This window comes from Schistocerca piceifrons, chromosome 8 (assembly GCF_021461385.2).
Source record: "Schistocerca piceifrons isolate TAMUIC-IGC-003096 chromosome 8, iqSchPice1.1, whole genome shotgun sequence".
Lineage (NCBI taxonomy): Eukaryota > Metazoa > Arthropoda > Insecta > Orthoptera > Acrididae > Schistocerca > Schistocerca piceifrons.
In genome coordinates this window covers 141,968,800-141,985,393 of record NC_060145.1, presented here as the reverse complement: position 1 = coordinate 141,985,393, position 16,594 = coordinate 141,968,800, and the positions used below count along the sequence as shown (strand labels likewise).

Here is a 16,594-nt window from a genome sequence, read left to right as displayed (position 1 = left end):
AGCTGCATCTCGAGACGATCGCGGTAAATATCGCTTCGTGCAAGCGTCAGCGTAGCGTCAGTCGAGCAAAGTCGAGACAAGTCAAGCTGGCAGATGCTACGCAGTTAATTAAACGGTAGGCGACGCAGACAACGCTTTTCCAAGTGTCCCATGTCACGCACCGAAGAGCGCGCATCTGTCCGCACAGCAGAGTGGCGCAGTGGAAGCGTGCTGGGCCCATAACCCAGAGGTCCGTGGATCGAAACCACGCTCTGCTAAAATTATTCTTTTTCTTGGGTGCTTCGAGCTCGATCATTAATCCTGGGGTGCGCTGATTCAGCGTCGACGGCAAACCCTGTGAGTTGTGAAACGACGACGTCGTGTGCAGAATACGAGAAACACTTCCTAAGACGCAGACTTTCTTACGATTTTTTAGCAATTACATTCCTTGATCACAACGGTAATGCTTTTTCGGGCCACACGCGCAACCTTCGCGATATAAAAATCGCATCTCCCCGGCGGGGAATCGAACCCCGGTCTCCCGCGTGACAGGCGGGGATACTAACCACTATACTACCGAGGAACACGCAGTCCTTGTCTACAGTGCACGCACATTTATGGTTCTCATGTACGCGATACATCTCAAACCTAGCGTCCCGATGCTTCCATAGTCAGCTGCTACGAAATGAAAGTATGCCCCAGGTGAGGCTCGAACTCACAACCCCGGCATTGCTCACGGCTACTGCCTTATAAGTACCGTGCGCTAACCAATTGCGCCACTGGGGCTACAGCACAGTGCTTACAGTTAGCGGTATTCACTTTGATGCCAACCTGTTGTGGCTACAGACCCGTCATACGACCGTCACCTGCGGCCATACTGCGACGTTAGCACCTGTCTACGAATGCTTCATACGATTCTTGTTTTATATGCTACACTTACAAGCATGTCAACCGCTTGTCATCACCGAAAAAATGCAAAAAAACGGGCGCCTTGCATTCCGCTACCTGTCCATCAGCGACGGCAGATCTGTGGCAAGCTCTAAGCTGTGCAGGCGCTCCGTGGCCGAGCAGCAGGAGGAGAGATGCCTTCCTTGGTGGCAGCTCCCTGCAGAGTGCCGAAGACCAGAGTGGCCGCGCCGCCGTTGTCAGTGGATGACATGCAATTGTCGAGCCACGGAGAACACGTTGCTTTGCGATGTGCACCCGCCTCGTAGCAGAAAACGCGAACAGTGGCCCTGTGGCGCAACGGATAACGCGTCTGACTACGGATCAGAAGATTCCAGGTTCGAATCCTGGCAGGGTCGGCATTTCGTTAGTTGCGGGCGCGTAGCTAGGCAGTGCATTCGAATGTCTCCACCTTCGTGGAGTGCAATGTTAATCCTGAGCATCTCGCAGCTGCATCTCGAGACGATCGCGGTAAATATCGCTTCGTGCAAGCGTCAGCGTAGCGTCAGTCGAGCAAAGTCGAGACAAGTCAAGCTGGCAGATGCTACGCAGTTAATTAAACGGTAGGCGACGCAGACAACGCTTTTCCAAGTGTCCCATGTCACGCACCGAAGAGCGCGCATCTGTCCGCACAGCAGAGTGGCGCAGTGGAAGCGTGCTGGGCCCATAACCCAGAGGTCCGTGGATCGAAACCACGCTCTGCTAAAATTATTCTTTTTCTTGGGTGCTTCGAGCTCGATCATTAATCCTGGGGTGCGCTGATTCAGCGTCGACGGCAAACCCTGTGAGTTGTGAAACGACGACGTCGTGTGCAGAATACGAGAAACACTTCCTAAGACGCAGACTTTCTTACGATTTTTTAGCAATTACATTCCTTGATCACAACGGTAATGCTTTTTCGGGCCACACGCGCAACCTTCGCGATATAAAAATCGCATCTCCCCGGCGGGGAATCGAACCCCGGTCTCCCGCGTGACAGGCGGGGATACTAACCACTATACTACCGAGGAACACGCAGTCCTTGTGTACAGTGCACGCACATTTATGGTTCTCATGTACGCGATACATCTCAAACCTAGCGTCCCGATGCTTCCATAGTCAGCTGCTACGAAATAAAAGTATGCCCCAGGTGAGGCTCGAACTCACAACCCCGGCATTGCTCACGGCTACTGCCTTATAAGTACCGTGCGCTAACCAATTGCGCCACTGGGGCTACAGCACAGTGCTTACAGTTAGCGGTATTCACTTTGATGCCAACCTGTTGTGGCTACAGACCCGTCATACGACCGTCACCTGCGGCCATACTGCGACGTTAGCACCTGTCTACGAATGCTTCATACGATTCTTGTTTTATATGCTACACTTACAAGCATGTCAACCGCTTGTCATCACCGAAAAAATGCAAAAAAACGGGCGCCTTGCATTCCGCTACCTGTCCATCAGCGACGGCAGATCTGTGGCAAGCTCTAAGCTGTGCAGGCGCTCCGTGGCCGAGCAGCAGGAGGAGAGATGCCTTGCTTGGTGGCAGCTCCCTGCAGAGTGCCGAAGACCAGAGTGGCCGCGCCGCCGTTGTCAGTGGATGACATGCAATTGTCGAGCCACGGAGAACACGTTGTTTTGCGATGTGCACCCGCCTCGTAGCAGAAAACGCGAACAGTGGCCCTGTGGCGCAACGGATAACGCGTCTGACTACGGATCAGAAGATTCCAGGTTCGAATCCTGGCAGGGTCGGCATTTCGTTAGTTGCGGGCGCGTAGCTAGGCAGTGCATTCGAATGTCTCCACCTTCGTGGAGTGCAATGTTAATCCTGAGCATCTCGCAGCTGCATCTCGAGACGATCGCGGTAAATATCGCTTCGTGCAAGCGTCAGTCGAGCAAAGTCGAGACAAGTCAAGCTGGCAGATGCTACGCAGTTAATTAAACGGTAGGCGACGCAGGCAACGCTTTTCCAAGTGTCCCATGTCACGCACCGAAGAGCGCGCATCTGTCCGCACAGCAGAGTGGCGCAGTGGAAGCGTGCTGGGCCCATAACCCAGAGGTCCGTGGATCGAAACCACGCTCTGCTAAAATTATTCTTTTTCTTGGGTGCTTCGAGCTCGATCATTAATCCTGGGGTGCGCTGATTCAGCGTCGACGGCAAACCCTGTGAGTTGTGAAACGACGACGTCGTGTGCAGAATACGAGAAACACTTCCTAAGACGCAGACTTTCTTACGATTTTTTAGCAATTACATTCCTTGATCACAACGGTAATGCTTTTTCGGGCCACACGCGCAACCTTCGCGATATAAAAATCGCATCTCCCCGGCGGGGAATCGAACCCCGGTCTCCCGCGTGACAGGCGGGGATACTAACCACTATACTACCGAGGAACACGCAGTCCTTGTCTACAGTGCACGCACATTTATGGTTCTCATGTACGCGATACATCTCAAACCTAGCGTCCCGATGCTTCCATAGTCAGCTGCTACGAAATGAAAGTATGCCCCAGGTGAGGCTCGAACTCACAACCCCGGCATTGCTCACGGCTACTGCCTTATAAGTACCGTGCGCTAACCAATTGCGCCACTGGGGCTACAGCACAGTGCTTACAGTTAGCGGTATTCACTTTGATGCCAACCTGTTGTGGCTACAGACCCGTCATACGACCGTCACCTGCGGCCATACTGCGACGTTAGCACCTGTCTACGAATGCTTCATACGATTCTTGTTTTATATGCTACACTTACAAGCATGTCAACCGCTTGTCATCACCGAAAAAATGCAAAAAAACGGGCGCCTTGCATTCCGCTACCTGTCCATCAGCGACGGCAGATCTGTGGCAAGCTCTAAGCTGTGCAGGCGCTCCGTGGCCGAGCAGCAGGAGGAGAGATGCCTTCCTTGGTGGCAGCTCCCTGCAGAGTGCCGAAGACCAGAGTGGCCGCGCCGCCGTTGTCAGTGGATGACATGCAATTGTCGAGCCACGGAGAACACGTTGCTTTGCGATGTGCACCCGCCTCGTAGCAGAAAACGCGAACAGTGGCCCTGTGGCGCAACGGATAACGCGTCTGACTACGGATCAGAAGATTCCAGGTTCGAATCCTGGCAGGGTCGGCATTTCGTTAGTTGCGGGCGCGTAGCTAGGCAGTGCATTCGAATGTCTCCACCTTCGTGGAGTGCAATGTTAATCCTGAGCATCTCGCAGCTGCATCTCGAGACGATCGCGGTAAATATCGCTTCGTGCAAGCGTCAGCGTAGCGTCAGTCGAGCAAAGTCGAGACAAGTCAAGCTGGCAGATGCTACGCAGTTAATTAAACGGTAGGCGACGCAGACAACGCTTTTCCAAGTGTCCCATGTCACGCACCGAAGAGCGCGCATCTGTCCGCACAGCAGAGTGGCGCAGTGGAAGCGTGCTGGGCCCATAACCCAGAGGTCCGTGGATCGAAACCACGCTCTGCTAAAATTATTCTTTTTCTTGGGTGCTTCGAGCTCGATCATTAATCCTGGGGTGCGCTGATTCAGCGTCGACGGCAAACCCTGTGAGTTGTGAAACGACGACGTCGTGTGCAGAATACGAGAAACACTTCCTAAGACGCAGACTTTCTTACGATTTTTTAGCAATTACATTCCTTGATCACAACGGTAATGCTTTTTCGGGCCACACGCGCAACCTTCGCGATATAAAAATCGCATCTCCCCGGCGGGGAATCGAACCCCGGTCTCCCGCGTGACAGGCGGGGATACTAACCACTATACTACCGAGGAACACGCAGTCCTTGTCTACAGTGCACGCACATTTATGGTTCTCATGTACGCGATACATCTCAAACCTAGCGTCCCGATGCTTCCATAGTCAGCTGCTACGAAATGAAAGTATGCCCCAGGTGAGGCTCGAACTCACAACCCCGGCATTGCTCACGGCTACTGCCTTATAAGTACCGTGCGCTAACCAATTGCGCCACTGGGGCTACAGCACAGTGCTTACAGTTAGCGGTATTCACTTTGATGCCAACCTGTTGTGGCTACAGACCCGTCATACGACCGTCACCTGCGGCCATACTGCGACGTTAGCACCTGTCTACGAATGCTTCATACGATTCTTGTTTTATATGCTACACTTACAAGCATGTCAACCGCTTGTCATCACCGAAAAAATGCAAAAAAACGGGCGCCTTGCATTCCGCTACCTGTCCATCAGCGACGGCAGATCTGTGGCAAGCTCTAAGCTGTGCAGGCGCTCCGTGGCCGAGCAGCAGGAGGAGAGATGCCTTCCTTGGTGGCAGCTCCCTGCAGAGTGCCGAAGACCAGAGTGGCCGCGCCGCCGTTGTCAGTGGATGACATGCAATTGTCGAGCCACGGAGAACACGTTGCTTTGCGATGTGCACCCGCCTCGTAGCAGAAAACGCGAACAGTGGCCCTGTGGCGCAACGGATAACGCGTCTGACTACGGATCAGAAGATTCCAGGTTCGAATCCTGGCAGGGTCGGCATTTCGTTAGTTGCGGGCGCGTAGCTAGGCAGTGCATTCGAATGTCTCCACCTTCGTGGAGTGCAATGTTAATCCTGAGCATCTCGCAGCTGCATCTCGAGACGATCGCGGTAAATATCGCTTCGTGCAAGCGTCAGCGTAGCGTCAGTCGAGCAAAGTCGAGACAAGTCAAGCTGGCAGATGCTACGCAGTTAATTAAACGGTAGGCGACGCAGGCAACGCTTTTCCAAGTGTCCCATGTCACGCACCGAAGAGCGCGCATCTGTCCGCACAGCAGAGTGGCGCAGTGGAAGCGTGCTGGGCCCATAACACAGAGGTCCGTGGATCGAAACCACGCTCTGCTAAAATTATTCTTTTTCTTGGGTGCTTCGAGCTCGATCATTAATCCTGGGGTGCGCTGATTCAGCGTCGACGGCAAACCCTGTGAGTTGTGAAACGACGACGTCGTGTGCAGAATACGAGAAACACTTCCTAAGACGCAGACTTTCTTACGATTTTTTAGCAATTACATTCCTTGATCACAACGGTAATGCTTTTTCGGGCCACACGCGCAACCTTCGCGATATAAAAATTGCATCTCCCCGGCGGGGAATCGAACCCCGGTCTCCCGCGTGACAGGCGGGGATACTAACCACTATACTACCGAGGAACACGCAGTCCTTGTCTACAGTGCACGCACATTTATGGTTCTCATGTACGCGATACATCTCAAACCTAGCGTCCCGATGCTTCCATAGTCAGCTGCTACGAAATGAAAGTATGCCCCAGGTGAGGCTCGAACTCACAACTCCGGCATTGCTCACGGCTACTGCCTTATAAGTACCGTGCGCTAACCAATTGCGCCACTATGGCTACAGCACAGTGCTTACAGTTAGCGGTATTCACTTTGATGCCAACCTGTTGTGGCTACAGACCCGTCATACGACCGTCACCTGCGGCCATACTGCGACGTTAGCACCTGTCTACGAATGCTTCATACGATTCTTGTTTTATATGCTACACTTACAAGCATGTCAACCGCTTGTCATCACCGAAAAAATGCAAAAAAACGGGCGCCTTGCATTCCGCTACCTGTCCATCAGCGACGGCAGATCTGTGGCAAGCTCTAAGCTGTGCAGGCGCTCCGTGGCCGAGCAGCAGGAGGAGAGATGCCTTCCTTGGTGGCAGCTCCCTGCAGAGTGCCGAAGACCAGAGTGGCCGCGCCGCCGTTGTCAGTGGATGACATGCAATTGTCGAGCCACGGAGAACACGTTGCTTTGCGATGTGCACCCGCCTCGTAGCAGAAAACGCGAACAGTGGCCCTGTGGCGCAACGGATAACGCGTCTGACTACGGATCAGAAGATTCCAGGTTCGAATCCTGGCAGGGTCGGCATTTCGTTAGTTGCGGGCGCGTAGCTAGGCAGTGCATTCGAATGTCTCCACCTTCGTGGAGTGCAATGTTAATCCTGAGCATCTCGCAGCTGCATCTCGAGACGATCGCGGTAAATATCGCTTCGTGCAAGCGTCAGCGTAGCGTCAGTCGAGCAAAGTCGAGACAAGTCAAGCTGGCAGATGCTACGCAGTTAATTAAACGGTAGGCGACGCAGACAACGCTTTTCCAAGTGTCCCATGTCACGCACCGAAGAGCGCGCATCTGTCCGCACAGCAGAGTGGCGCAGTGGAAGCGTGCTGGGCCCATAACCCAGAGGTCCGTGGATCGAAACCACGCTCTGCTAAAATTATTCTTTTTCTTGGGTGCTTCGAGCTCGATCATTAATCCTGGGGTGCGCTGATTCAGCGTCGACGGCAAACCCTGTGAGTTGTGAAACGACGACGTCGTGTGCAGAATACGAGAAACACTTCCTAAGACGCAGACTTTCTTACGATTTTTTAGCAATTACATTCCTTGATCACAACGGTAATGCTTTTTCGGGCCACACGCGCAACCTTCGCGATATAAAAATCGCATCTCCCCGGCGGGGAATCGAACCCCGGTCTCCCGCGTGACAGGCGGGGATACTAACCACTATACTACCGAGGAACACGCAGTCCTTGTCTACAGTGCACGCACATTTATGGTTCTCATGTACGCGATACATCTCAAACCTAGCGTCCCGATGCTTCCATAGTCAGCTGCTACGAAATGAAAGTATGCCCCAGGTGAGGCTCGAACTCACAACCCCGGCATTGCTCACGGCTACTGCCTTATAAGTACCGTGCGCTAACCAATTGCGCCACTGGGGCTACAGCACAGTGCTTACAGTTAGCGGTATTCACTTTGATGCCAACCTGTTGTGGCCACAGACCCGTCATACGACCGTCACCTGCGGCCATACTGCGACGTTAGCACCTGTCTACGAATGCTTCATACGATTCTTGTTTTATATGCTACACTTACAAGCATGTCAACCGCTTGTCATCACCGAAAAAATGCAAAAAAACGGGCGCCTTGCATTCCGCTACCTGTCCATCAGCGACGGCAGATCTGTGGCAAGCTCTAAGCTGTGCAGGCGCTCCGTGGCCGAGCAGCAGGAGGAGAGATGCCTTCCTTGGTGGCAGCTCCCTGCAGAGTGCCGAAGACCAGAGTGGCCGCGCCGCCGTTGTCAGTGGATGACATGCAATTGTCGAGCCACGGAGAACACGTTGCTTTGCGATGTGCACCCGCCTCGTAGCAGAAAACGCGAACAGTGGCCCTGTGGCGCAACGGATAACGCGTCTGACTACGGATCAGAAGATTCCAGGTTCGAATCCTGGCAGGGTCGGCATTTCGTTAGTTGCGGGCGCGTAGCTAGGCAGTGCATTCGAATGTCTCCACCTTCGTGGAGTGCAATGTTAATCCTGAGCATCTCGCAGCTGCATCTCGAGACGATCGCGGTAAATATCGCTTCGTGCAAGCGTCAGCGTAGCGTCAGTCGAGCAAAGTCGAGACAAGTCAAGCTGGCAGATGCTACGCAGTTAATTAAACGGTAGGCGACGCAGACAACGCTTTTCCAAGTGTCCCATGTCACGCACCGAAGAGCGCGCATCTGTCCGCACAGCAGAGTGGCGCAGTGGAAGCGTGCTGGGCCCATAACCCAGAGGTCCGTGGATCGAAACCACGCTCTGCTAAAATTATTCTTTTTCTTGGGTGCTTCGAGCTCGATCATTAATCCTGGGGTGCGCTGATTCAGCGTCGACGGCAAACCCTGTGAGTTGTGAAACGACGACGTCGTGTGCAGAATACGAGAAACACTTCCTAAGACGCAGACTTTCTTACGATTTTTTAGTAATTACAATCCTTGATCACAACGGTAATGCTTTTTCGGGCCACACGCGCAACCTTCGCGTTATAAAAATCGCATCTCCCCGGCGGGGAATCGAACCCCGGTCTCCCGCGTGACAGGCGGGGATACTAACCACTATACTACCGAGGAACACGCAGTCCTTGTCTACAGTGCACGCACATTTATGGTTCTCATGTACGCGATACATCTCAAACCTAGCGTCCCGATGCTTCCATAGTCAGCTGCTACGAAATGAAAGTATGCCCCAGGTGAGGCTCGAACTCACAACCCCGGCATTGCTCACGGCTACTGCCTTATAAGTACCGTGCGCTAACCAATTGCGCCACTGGGGCTACAGCACAGTGCTTACAGTTAGCGGTATTCACTTTGATGCCAACCTGTTGTGGCTACAGACCCGTCATACGACCGTCACCTGCGGCCATACTGCGACGTTAGCACCTGTCTACGAATGCTTCATACGATTCTTGTTTTATATGCTACACTTACAAGCATGTCAACCGCTTGTCATCACCGAAAAAATGCAAAAAAACGGGCGCCTTGCATTCCGCTACCTGTCCATCAGCGACGGCAGATCTGTGGCAAGCTCTAAGCTGTGCAGGCGCTCCGTGGCCGAGCAGCAGGAGGAGAGATGCCTTCCTTGGTGGCAGCTCCCTGCAGAGTGCCGAAGACCAGAGTGGCCGCGCCGCCGTTGTCAGTGGATGACATGCAATTGTCGAGCCACGGCGAACACGTTGCTTTGCGATGTGCACCCGCCTCGTAGCAGAAAACGCGAACAGTGGCCCTGTGGCGCAACGGATAACGCGTCTGACTACGGATCAGAAGATTCCAGGTTCGAATCCTGGCAGGGTCGGCATTTCGTTAGTTGCGGGCGCGTAGCTAGGCAGTGCATTCGAATGTCTCCACCTTCGTGGAGTGCAATGTTAATCCTGAGCATCTCGCAGCTGCATCTCGAGACGATCGCGGTAAATATCGCTTCGTGCAAGCGTCAGCGTAGCGTCAGTCGAGCAAAGTCGAGACAAGTCAAGCTGGCAGATGCTACGCAGTTAATTAAACGGTAGGCGACGCAGACAACGCTTTTCCAAGTGTCCCATGTCACGCACCGAAGAGCGCGCATCTGTCCGCACAGCAGAGTGGCGCAGTGGAAGCGTGCTGGGCCCATAACCCAGAGGTCCGTGGATCGAAACCACGCTCTGCTAAAATTATTCTTTTTCTTGGGTGCTTCGAGCTCGATCATTAATCCTGGGGTGCGCTGATTCAGCGTCGACGGCAAACCCTGTGAGTTGTGAAACGACGACGTCGTGTGCAGAATACGAGAAACACTTCCTAAGACGCAGACTTTCTTACGATTTTTTAGCAATTACATTCCTTGATCACAACGGTAATGCTTTTTCGGGCCACACGCGCAACCTTCGCGTTATAAAAATCGCATCTGCCCGGCGGGGAATCGAACCCCGGTCTCCCGCGTGACAGGCGGGGATACTAACCACTATACTACCGAGGAACACGCAGTCCTTGTCTACAGTGCACGCACATTTATGGTTCTCATGTACGCGATACATCTCAAACCTAGCGTCCCGATGCTTCCATAGTCAGCTGCTACGAAATGAAAGTATGCCCCAGGTGAGGCTCGAACTCACAACCCCGGCATTGCTCACGGCTACTGCCTTGTAAGTACCGTGCGCTAACCAATTGCGCCACTGGGGCTACAGCACAGTGCTTACAGTTAGCGGTATTCACTTTGATGCCAACCTGTTGTGGCTACAGACCCGTCATACGACCGTCACCTGCGGCCATACTGCGACGTTAGCACCTGTCTACGAATGCTTCATACGATTCTTGTTTTATATGCTACACTTACAAGCATGTCAACCGCTTGTCATCACCGAAAAAATGCAAAAAAACGGGCGCCTTGCATTCCGCTACCTGTCCATCAGCGACGGCAGATCTGTGGCAAGCTCTAAGCTGTGCAGGCGCTCCGTGGCCGAGCAGCAGGAGGAGAGATGCCTTCCTTGGTGGCAGCTCCCTGCAGAGTGCCGAAGACCAGAGTGGCCGCGCCGCCGTTGTCAGTGGATGACATGCAATTGTCGAGCCACGGAGAACACGTTGCTTTGCGATGTGCACCCGCCTCGTAGCAGGAAACGCGAACAGTGGCCCTGTGGCGCAACGGATAACGCGTCTGACTACGGATCAGAAGATTCCAGGTTCGAATCCTGGCAGGGTCGGCATTTCGTTAGTTGCGGGCGCGTAGCTAGGCAGTGCATTCGAATGTCTCCACCTTCGTGGAGTGCAATGTTAATCCTGAGCATCTCGCAGCTGCATCTCGAGACGATCGCGGTAAATATCGCTTCGTGCAAGCGTCAGTCGAGCAAAGTCGAGACAAGTCAAGCTGGCAGATGCTACGCAGTTAATTAAACGGTAGGCGACGCAGACAACGCTTTTCCAAGTGTCCCATGTCACGCACCGAAGAGCGCGCATCTGTCCGCACAGCAGAGTGGCGCAGTGGAAGCGTGCTGGGCCCATAACCCAGAGGTCCGTGGATCGAAACCACGCTCTGCTAAAATTATTCTTTTTCTTGGGTGCTTCGAGCTCGATCATTAATCCTGGGGTGCGCTGATTCAGCGTCGACGGCAAACCCTGTGAGTTGTGAAACGACGACGTCGTGTGCAGAATACGAGAAACACTTCCTAAGACGCAGACTTTCTTACGATTTTTTAGCAATTACATTCCTTGATCACAACGGTAATGCTTTTTCGGGCCACACGCGCAACCTTCGCGATATAAAAATCGCATCTCCCCGGCGGGGAATCGAACCCCGGTCTCCCGCGTGACAGGCGGGGATACTAACCACTATACTACCGAGGAACACGCAGTCCTTGTCTACAGTGCACGCACATTTATGGTTCTCATGTACGCGATACATCTCAAACCTAGCGTCCCGATGCTTCCATAGTCAGCTGCTACGAAATAAAAGTATGCCCCAGGTGAGGCTCGAACTCACAACCCCGGCATTGCTCACGGCTACTGCCTTATAAGTACCGTGCGCTAACCAATTGCGCCACTGGGGCTACAGCACAGTGCTTACAGTTAGCGGTATTCACTTTGATGCCAACCTGTTGTGGCTACAGACCCGTCATACGACCGTCACCTGCGGCCATACTGCGACGTTAGCACCTGTCTACGAATGCTTCATACGATTCTTGTTTTATATGCTACACTTACAAGCATGTCAACCGCTTGTCATCACCGAAAAAATGCAAAAAAACGGGCGCCTTGCATTCCGCTACCTGTCCATCAGCGACGGCAGATCTGTGGCAAGCTCTAAGCTGTGCAGGCGCTCCGTGGCCGAGCAGCAGGAGGAGAGATGCCTTCCTTGGTGGCAGCTCCCTGCAGAGTGCCGAAGACCAGAGTGGCCGCGCCGCCGTTGTCAGTGGATGACATGCAATTGTCGAGCCACGGAGAACACGTTGCTTTGCGATGTGCACCCGCCTCGTAGCAGGAAACGCGAACAGTGGCCCTGTGGCGCAACGGATAACGCGTCTGACTACGGATCAGAAGATTCCAGGTTCGAATCCTGGCAGGGTCGGCATTTCGTTAGTTGCGGGCGCGTAGCTAGGCAGTGCATTCGAATGTCTCCACCTTCGTGGAGTGCAATGTTAATCCTGAGCATCTCGCAGCTGCATCTCGAGACGATCGCGGTAAATATCGCTTCGTGCAAGCGTCAGTCGAGCAAAGTCGAGACAAGTCAAGCTGGCAGATGCTACGCAGTTAATTAAACGGTAGGCGACGCAGACAACGCTTTTCCAAGTGTCCCATGTCACGCACCGAAGAGCGCGCATCTGTCCGCACAGCAGAGTGGCGCAGTGGAAGCGTGCTGGGCCCATAACCCAGAGGTCCGTGGATCGAAACCACGCTCTGCTAAAATTATTCTTTTTCTTGGGTGCTTCGAGCTCGATCATTAATCCTGGGGTGCGCTGATTCAGCGTCGACGGCAAACCCTGTGAGTTGTGAAACGACGACGTCGTGTGCAGAATACGAGAAACACTTCCTAAGACGCAGACTTTCTTACGATTTTTTAGCAATTACATTCCTTGATCACAACGGTAATGCTTTTTCGGGCCACACGCGCAACCTTCGCGATATAAAAATCGCATCTCCCCGGCGGGGAATCGAACCCCGGTCTCCCGCGTGACAGGCGGGGATACTAACCACTATACTACCGAGGAACACGCAGTCCTTGTCTACAGTGCACGCACATTTATGGTTCTCATGTACGCGATACATCTCAAACCTAGCGTCCCGATGCTTCCATAGTCAGCTGCTACGAAATAAAAGTATGCCCCAGGTGAGGCTCGAACTCACAACCCCGGCATTGCTCACGGCTACTGCCTTATAAGTACCGTGCGCTAACCAATTGCGCCACTGGGGCTACAGCACAGTGCTTACAGTTAGCGGTATTCACTTTGATGCCAACCTGTTGTGGCTACAGACCCGTCATACGACCGTCACCTGCGGCCATACTGCGACGTTAGCACCTGTCTACGAATGCTTCATACGATTCTTGTTTTATATGCTACACTTACAAGCATGTCAACCGCTTGTCATCACCGAAAAAATGCAAAAAAACGGGCGCCTTGCATTCCGCTACCTGTCCATCAGCGACGGCAGATCTGTGGCAAGCTCTAAGCTGTGCAGGCGCTCCGTGGCCGAGCAGCAGGAGGAGAGATGCCTTCCTTGGTGGCAGCTCCCTGCAGAGTGCCGAAGACCAGAGTGGCCGCGCCGCCGTTGTCAGTGGATGACATGCAATTGTCGAGCCACGGAGAACACGTTGCTTTGCGATGTGCACCCGCCTCGTAGCAGGAAACGCGAACAGTGGCCCTGTGGCGCAACGGATAACGCGTCTGACTACGGATCAGAAGATTCCAGGTTCGAATCCTGGCAGGGTCGGCATTTCGTTAGTTGCGGGCGCGTAGCTAGGCAGTGCATTCGAATGTCTCCACCTTCGTGGAGTGCAATGTTAATCCTGAGCATCTCGCAGCTGCATCTCGAGACGATCGCGGTAAATATCGCTTCGTGCAAGCGTCAGTCGAGCAAAGTCGAGACAAGTCAAGCTGGCAGATGCTACGCAGTTAATTAAACGGTAGGCGACGCAGACAACGCTTTTCCAAGTGTCCCATGTCACGCACCGAAGAGCGCGCATCTGTCCGCACAGCAGAGTGGCGCAGTGGAAGCGTGCTGGGCCCATAACCCAGAGGTCCGTGGATCGAAACCACGCTCTGCTAAAATTATTCTTTTTCTTGGGTGCTTCGAGCTCGATCATTAATCCTGGGGTGCGCTGATTCAGCGTCGACGGCAAACCCTGTGAGTTGTGAAACGACGACGTCGTGTGCAGAATACGAGAAACACTTCCTAAGACGCAGACTTTCTTACGATTTTTTAGCAATTACATTCCTTGATCACAACGGTAATGCTTTTTCGGGCCACACGCGCAACCTTCGCGATATAAAAATCGCATCTCCCCGGCGGGGAATCGAACCCCGGTCTCCCGCGTGACAGGCGGGGATACTAACCACTATACTACCGAGGAACACGCAGTCCTTGTCTACAGTGCACGCACATTTATGGTTCTCATGTACGCGATACATCTCAAACCTAGCGTCCCGATGCTTCCATAGTCAGCTGCTACGAAATAAAAGTATGCCCCAGGTGAGGCTCGAACTCACAACCCCGGCATTGCTCACGGCTACTGCCTTATAAGTACCGTGCGCTAACCAATTGCGCCACTGGGGCTACAGCACAGTGCTTACAGTTAGCGGTATTCACTTTGATGCCAACCTGTTGTGGCTACAGACCCGTCATACGACCGTCACCTGCGGCCATACTGCGACGTTAGCACCTGTCTACGAATGCTTCATACGATTCTTGTTTTATATGCTACACTTACAAGCATGTCAACCGCTTGTCATCACCGAAAAAATGCAAAAAAACGGGCGCCTTGCATTCCGCTACCTGTCCATCAGCGACGGCAGATCTGTGGCAAGCTCTAAGCTGTGCAGGCGCTCCGTGGCCGAGCAGCAGGAGGAGAGATGCCTTCCTTGGTGGCAGCTCCCTGCAGAGTGCCGAAGACCAGAGTGGCCGCGCCGCCGTTGTCAGTGGATGACATGCAATTGTCGAGCCACGGAGAACACGTTGCTTTGCGATGTGCACCCGCCTCGTAGCAGAAAACGCGAACAGTGGCCCTGTGGCGCAACGGATAACGCGTCTGACTACGGATCAGAAGATTCCAGGTTCGAATCCTGGCAGGGTCGGCATTTCGTTAGTTGCGGGCGCGTAGCTAGGCAGTGCATTCGAATGTCTCCACCTTCGTGGAGTGCAATGTTAATCCTGAGCATCTCGCAGCTGCATCTCGAGACGATCGCGGTAAATATCGCTTCGTGCAAGCGTCAGTCGAGCAAAGTCGAGACAAGTCAAGCTGGCAGATGCTACGCAGTTAATTAAACGGTAGGCGACGCAGACAACGCTTTTCCAAGTGTCCCATGTCACGCACCGAAGAGCGCGGATCTGTCCGCACAGCTGAGTGGCGCAGTGGAAGCGTGCTGGGCCCATAACCCAGAGGTCCGTGGATCGAAACCACGCTCTGCTAAAATTATTCTTTTTCTTGGGTGCTTCGAGCTCGATCATTAATCCTGGGGTGCGCTGATTCAGCGTCGACGGCAAACCCTGTGAGTTGTGAAACGACGACGTCGTGTGCAGAATACGAGAAACACTTCCTAAGACGCAGACTTTCTTACGATTTTTTAGCAATTACATTCCTTGATCACAACGGTAATGCTTTTTCGGGCCACACGCGCAACCTTCGCGATATAAAAATCGCATCTCCCCGGCGGGGAATCGAACCCCGGTCTCCCGCGTGACAGGCGGGGATACTAACCACTATACTACCGAGGAACACGCAGTCCTTGTCTACAGTGCACGCACATTTATGGTTCTCATGTACGCGATACATCTCAAACCTAGCGTCCCGATGCTTCCATAGTCAGCTGCTACGAAATGAAAGTATGCCCCAGGTGAGGCTCGAACTCACAACCCCGGCATTGCTCACGGCTACTGCCTTATAAGTACCGTGCGCTAACCAATTGCGCCACTGGGGCTACAGCACAGTGCTTACAGTTAGCGGTATTCACTTTGATGCCAACCTGTTGTGGCTACAGACCCGTCATACGACCGTCACCTGCGGCCATACTGCGACGTTAGCACCTGTCTACGAATGCTTCATACGATTCTTGTTTTATATGCTACACTTACAAGCATGTCAACCGCTTGTCATCACCGAAAAAATGCAAAAAAACGGGCGCCTTGCATTCCGCTACCTGTCCATCAGCGACGGCAGATCTGTGGCAAGCTCTAAGCTGTGCAGGCGCTCCGTGGCCGAGCAGCAGGAGGAGAGATGCCTTCCTTGGTGGCAGCTCCCTGCAGAGTGCCGAAGACCAGAGTGGCCGCGCCGCCGTTGTCAGTGGATGACATGCAATTGTCGAGCCACGGAGAACACGTTGTTTTGCGATGTGCACCCGCCTCGTAGCAGAAAACGCGAACAGTGGCCCTGTGGCGCAACGGATAACGCGTCTGACTACGGATCAGAAGATTCCAGGTTCGAATCCTGGCAGGGTCGGCATTTCGTTAGTTGCGGGCGCGTAGCTAGGCAGTGCATTCGAATGTCTCCACCTTCGTGGAGTGCAATGTTAATCCTGAGCATCTCGCAGCTGCATCTCGAGACGATCGCGGTAAATATCGCTTCGTGCAAGCGTCAGCGTAGCGTCAGTCGAGCAAAGTCGAGACAAGTCAAGCTGGCAGATGCTACGCAGTTAATTAAACGGTAGGCGACGCAGACAACGCTTTTCCAAGTGTCCCATGGCACGCACCGAAGAGCGCGCATCTGTCCGCAC

General features: G+C 53.5%; 35 non-coding genes across 35 annotated transcripts; 12 read left to right on the top strand and 23 right to left on the bottom strand.

The window, feature by feature from the left end:
* Nucleotides 1-490: 490 nt before the first annotated feature.
* On the bottom strand, nt 491-562 carry Trnad-guc. Its single transcript has one exon. It is a non-coding gene; the product is annotated as a tRNA-Asp (tRNA).
* Nucleotides 563-673: 111 nt separating this feature from the next.
* Trnai-uau lies at nt 674-765 on the bottom strand. Its single transcript is given in 2 exon segments — nt 674-709; nt 728-765. It is a non-coding gene; the product is annotated as a tRNA-Ile (tRNA).
* Nucleotides 766-1,210: 445 nt separating this feature from the next.
* Nucleotides 1,211-1,283, top strand: Trnar-acg. Its single transcript has one exon. It is a non-coding gene; the product is annotated as a tRNA-Arg (tRNA).
* A 579-nt stretch (nt 1,284-1,862) lies between these two features.
* On the bottom strand, nt 1,863-1,934 carry Trnad-guc. Its single transcript has one exon. It is a non-coding gene; the product is annotated as a tRNA-Asp (tRNA).
* Nucleotides 1,935-2,045: 111 nt separating this feature from the next.
* On the bottom strand, nt 2,046-2,137 carry Trnai-uau. Its single transcript is given in 2 exon segments — nt 2,046-2,081; nt 2,100-2,137. It is a non-coding gene; the product is annotated as a tRNA-Ile (tRNA).
* A 445-nt stretch (nt 2,138-2,582) lies between these two features.
* Nucleotides 2,583-2,655, top strand: Trnar-acg. Its single transcript has one exon. It is a non-coding gene; the product is annotated as a tRNA-Arg (tRNA).
* A 568-nt stretch (nt 2,656-3,223) lies between these two features.
* On the bottom strand, nt 3,224-3,295 carry Trnad-guc. Its single transcript has one exon. It is a non-coding gene; the product is annotated as a tRNA-Asp (tRNA).
* Nucleotides 3,296-3,406: 111 nt separating this feature from the next.
* Trnai-uau lies at nt 3,407-3,498 on the bottom strand. The gene is given in 2 exon segments: nt 3,407-3,442; nt 3,461-3,498. It is a non-coding gene; the product is annotated as a tRNA-Ile (tRNA).
* Nucleotides 3,499-3,943: 445 nt separating this feature from the next.
* Nucleotides 3,944-4,016, top strand: Trnar-acg. The gene has a single exon. It is a non-coding gene; the product is annotated as a tRNA-Arg (tRNA).
* Nucleotides 4,017-4,595: 579 nt separating this feature from the next.
* Nucleotides 4,596-4,667, bottom strand: Trnad-guc. Its single transcript has one exon. It is a non-coding gene; the product is annotated as a tRNA-Asp (tRNA).
* Nucleotides 4,668-4,778: 111 nt separating this feature from the next.
* Trnai-uau lies at nt 4,779-4,870 on the bottom strand. Its single transcript is given in 2 exon segments — nt 4,779-4,814; nt 4,833-4,870. It is a non-coding gene; the product is annotated as a tRNA-Ile (tRNA).
* Nucleotides 4,871-5,315: 445 nt separating this feature from the next.
* On the top strand, nt 5,316-5,388 carry Trnar-acg. Its single transcript has one exon. It is a non-coding gene; the product is annotated as a tRNA-Arg (tRNA).
* Nucleotides 5,389-5,967: 579 nt separating this feature from the next.
* Nucleotides 5,968-6,039, bottom strand: Trnad-guc. Its single transcript has one exon. It is a non-coding gene; the product is annotated as a tRNA-Asp (tRNA).
* Nucleotides 6,040-6,687: 648 nt separating this feature from the next.
* On the top strand, nt 6,688-6,760 carry Trnar-acg. The gene has a single exon. It is a non-coding gene; the product is annotated as a tRNA-Arg (tRNA).
* A 579-nt stretch (nt 6,761-7,339) lies between these two features.
* Trnad-guc lies at nt 7,340-7,411 on the bottom strand. Its single transcript has one exon. It is a non-coding gene; the product is annotated as a tRNA-Asp (tRNA).
* A 111-nt stretch (nt 7,412-7,522) lies between these two features.
* On the bottom strand, nt 7,523-7,614 carry Trnai-uau. The gene is given in 2 exon segments: nt 7,523-7,558; nt 7,577-7,614. It is a non-coding gene; the product is annotated as a tRNA-Ile (tRNA).
* A 445-nt stretch (nt 7,615-8,059) lies between these two features.
* Nucleotides 8,060-8,132, top strand: Trnar-acg. Its single transcript has one exon. It is a non-coding gene; the product is annotated as a tRNA-Arg (tRNA).
* Nucleotides 8,133-8,711: 579 nt separating this feature from the next.
* On the bottom strand, nt 8,712-8,783 carry Trnad-guc. Its single transcript has one exon. It is a non-coding gene; the product is annotated as a tRNA-Asp (tRNA).
* Nucleotides 8,784-8,894: 111 nt separating this feature from the next.
* Trnai-uau lies at nt 8,895-8,986 on the bottom strand. Its single transcript is given in 2 exon segments — nt 8,895-8,930; nt 8,949-8,986. It is a non-coding gene; the product is annotated as a tRNA-Ile (tRNA).
* Nucleotides 8,987-9,431: 445 nt separating this feature from the next.
* On the top strand, nt 9,432-9,504 carry Trnar-acg. The gene has a single exon. It is a non-coding gene; the product is annotated as a tRNA-Arg (tRNA).
* A 579-nt stretch (nt 9,505-10,083) lies between these two features.
* Nucleotides 10,084-10,155, bottom strand: Trnad-guc. Its single transcript has one exon. It is a non-coding gene; the product is annotated as a tRNA-Asp (tRNA).
* A 111-nt stretch (nt 10,156-10,266) lies between these two features.
* Trnav-uac lies at nt 10,267-10,358 on the bottom strand. Its single transcript is given in 2 exon segments — nt 10,267-10,302; nt 10,321-10,358. It is a non-coding gene; the product is annotated as a tRNA-Val (tRNA).
* Nucleotides 10,359-10,803: 445 nt separating this feature from the next.
* Trnar-acg lies at nt 10,804-10,876 on the top strand. The gene has a single exon. It is a non-coding gene; the product is annotated as a tRNA-Arg (tRNA).
* A 568-nt stretch (nt 10,877-11,444) lies between these two features.
* On the bottom strand, nt 11,445-11,516 carry Trnad-guc. Its single transcript has one exon. It is a non-coding gene; the product is annotated as a tRNA-Asp (tRNA).
* Nucleotides 11,517-11,627: 111 nt separating this feature from the next.
* Nucleotides 11,628-11,719, bottom strand: Trnai-uau. The gene is given in 2 exon segments: nt 11,628-11,663; nt 11,682-11,719. It is a non-coding gene; the product is annotated as a tRNA-Ile (tRNA).
* A 445-nt stretch (nt 11,720-12,164) lies between these two features.
* On the top strand, nt 12,165-12,237 carry Trnar-acg. Its single transcript has one exon. It is a non-coding gene; the product is annotated as a tRNA-Arg (tRNA).
* A 568-nt stretch (nt 12,238-12,805) lies between these two features.
* Trnad-guc lies at nt 12,806-12,877 on the bottom strand. The gene has a single exon. It is a non-coding gene; the product is annotated as a tRNA-Asp (tRNA).
* A 111-nt stretch (nt 12,878-12,988) lies between these two features.
* Nucleotides 12,989-13,080, bottom strand: Trnai-uau. The gene is given in 2 exon segments: nt 12,989-13,024; nt 13,043-13,080. It is a non-coding gene; the product is annotated as a tRNA-Ile (tRNA).
* Nucleotides 13,081-13,525: 445 nt separating this feature from the next.
* Nucleotides 13,526-13,598, top strand: Trnar-acg. The gene has a single exon. It is a non-coding gene; the product is annotated as a tRNA-Arg (tRNA).
* Nucleotides 13,599-14,166: 568 nt separating this feature from the next.
* On the bottom strand, nt 14,167-14,238 carry Trnad-guc. The gene has a single exon. It is a non-coding gene; the product is annotated as a tRNA-Asp (tRNA).
* Nucleotides 14,239-14,349: 111 nt separating this feature from the next.
* Trnai-uau lies at nt 14,350-14,441 on the bottom strand. Its single transcript is given in 2 exon segments — nt 14,350-14,385; nt 14,404-14,441. It is a non-coding gene; the product is annotated as a tRNA-Ile (tRNA).
* A 445-nt stretch (nt 14,442-14,886) lies between these two features.
* On the top strand, nt 14,887-14,959 carry Trnar-acg. The gene has a single exon. It is a non-coding gene; the product is annotated as a tRNA-Arg (tRNA).
* A 568-nt stretch (nt 14,960-15,527) lies between these two features.
* Nucleotides 15,528-15,599, bottom strand: Trnad-guc. The gene has a single exon. It is a non-coding gene; the product is annotated as a tRNA-Asp (tRNA).
* Nucleotides 15,600-15,710: 111 nt separating this feature from the next.
* Trnai-uau lies at nt 15,711-15,802 on the bottom strand. Its single transcript is given in 2 exon segments — nt 15,711-15,746; nt 15,765-15,802. It is a non-coding gene; the product is annotated as a tRNA-Ile (tRNA).
* Nucleotides 15,803-16,247: 445 nt separating this feature from the next.
* On the top strand, nt 16,248-16,320 carry Trnar-acg. Its single transcript has one exon. It is a non-coding gene; the product is annotated as a tRNA-Arg (tRNA).
* The last annotated feature ends 274 nt before the right edge of the window (nt 16,321-16,594 follow it).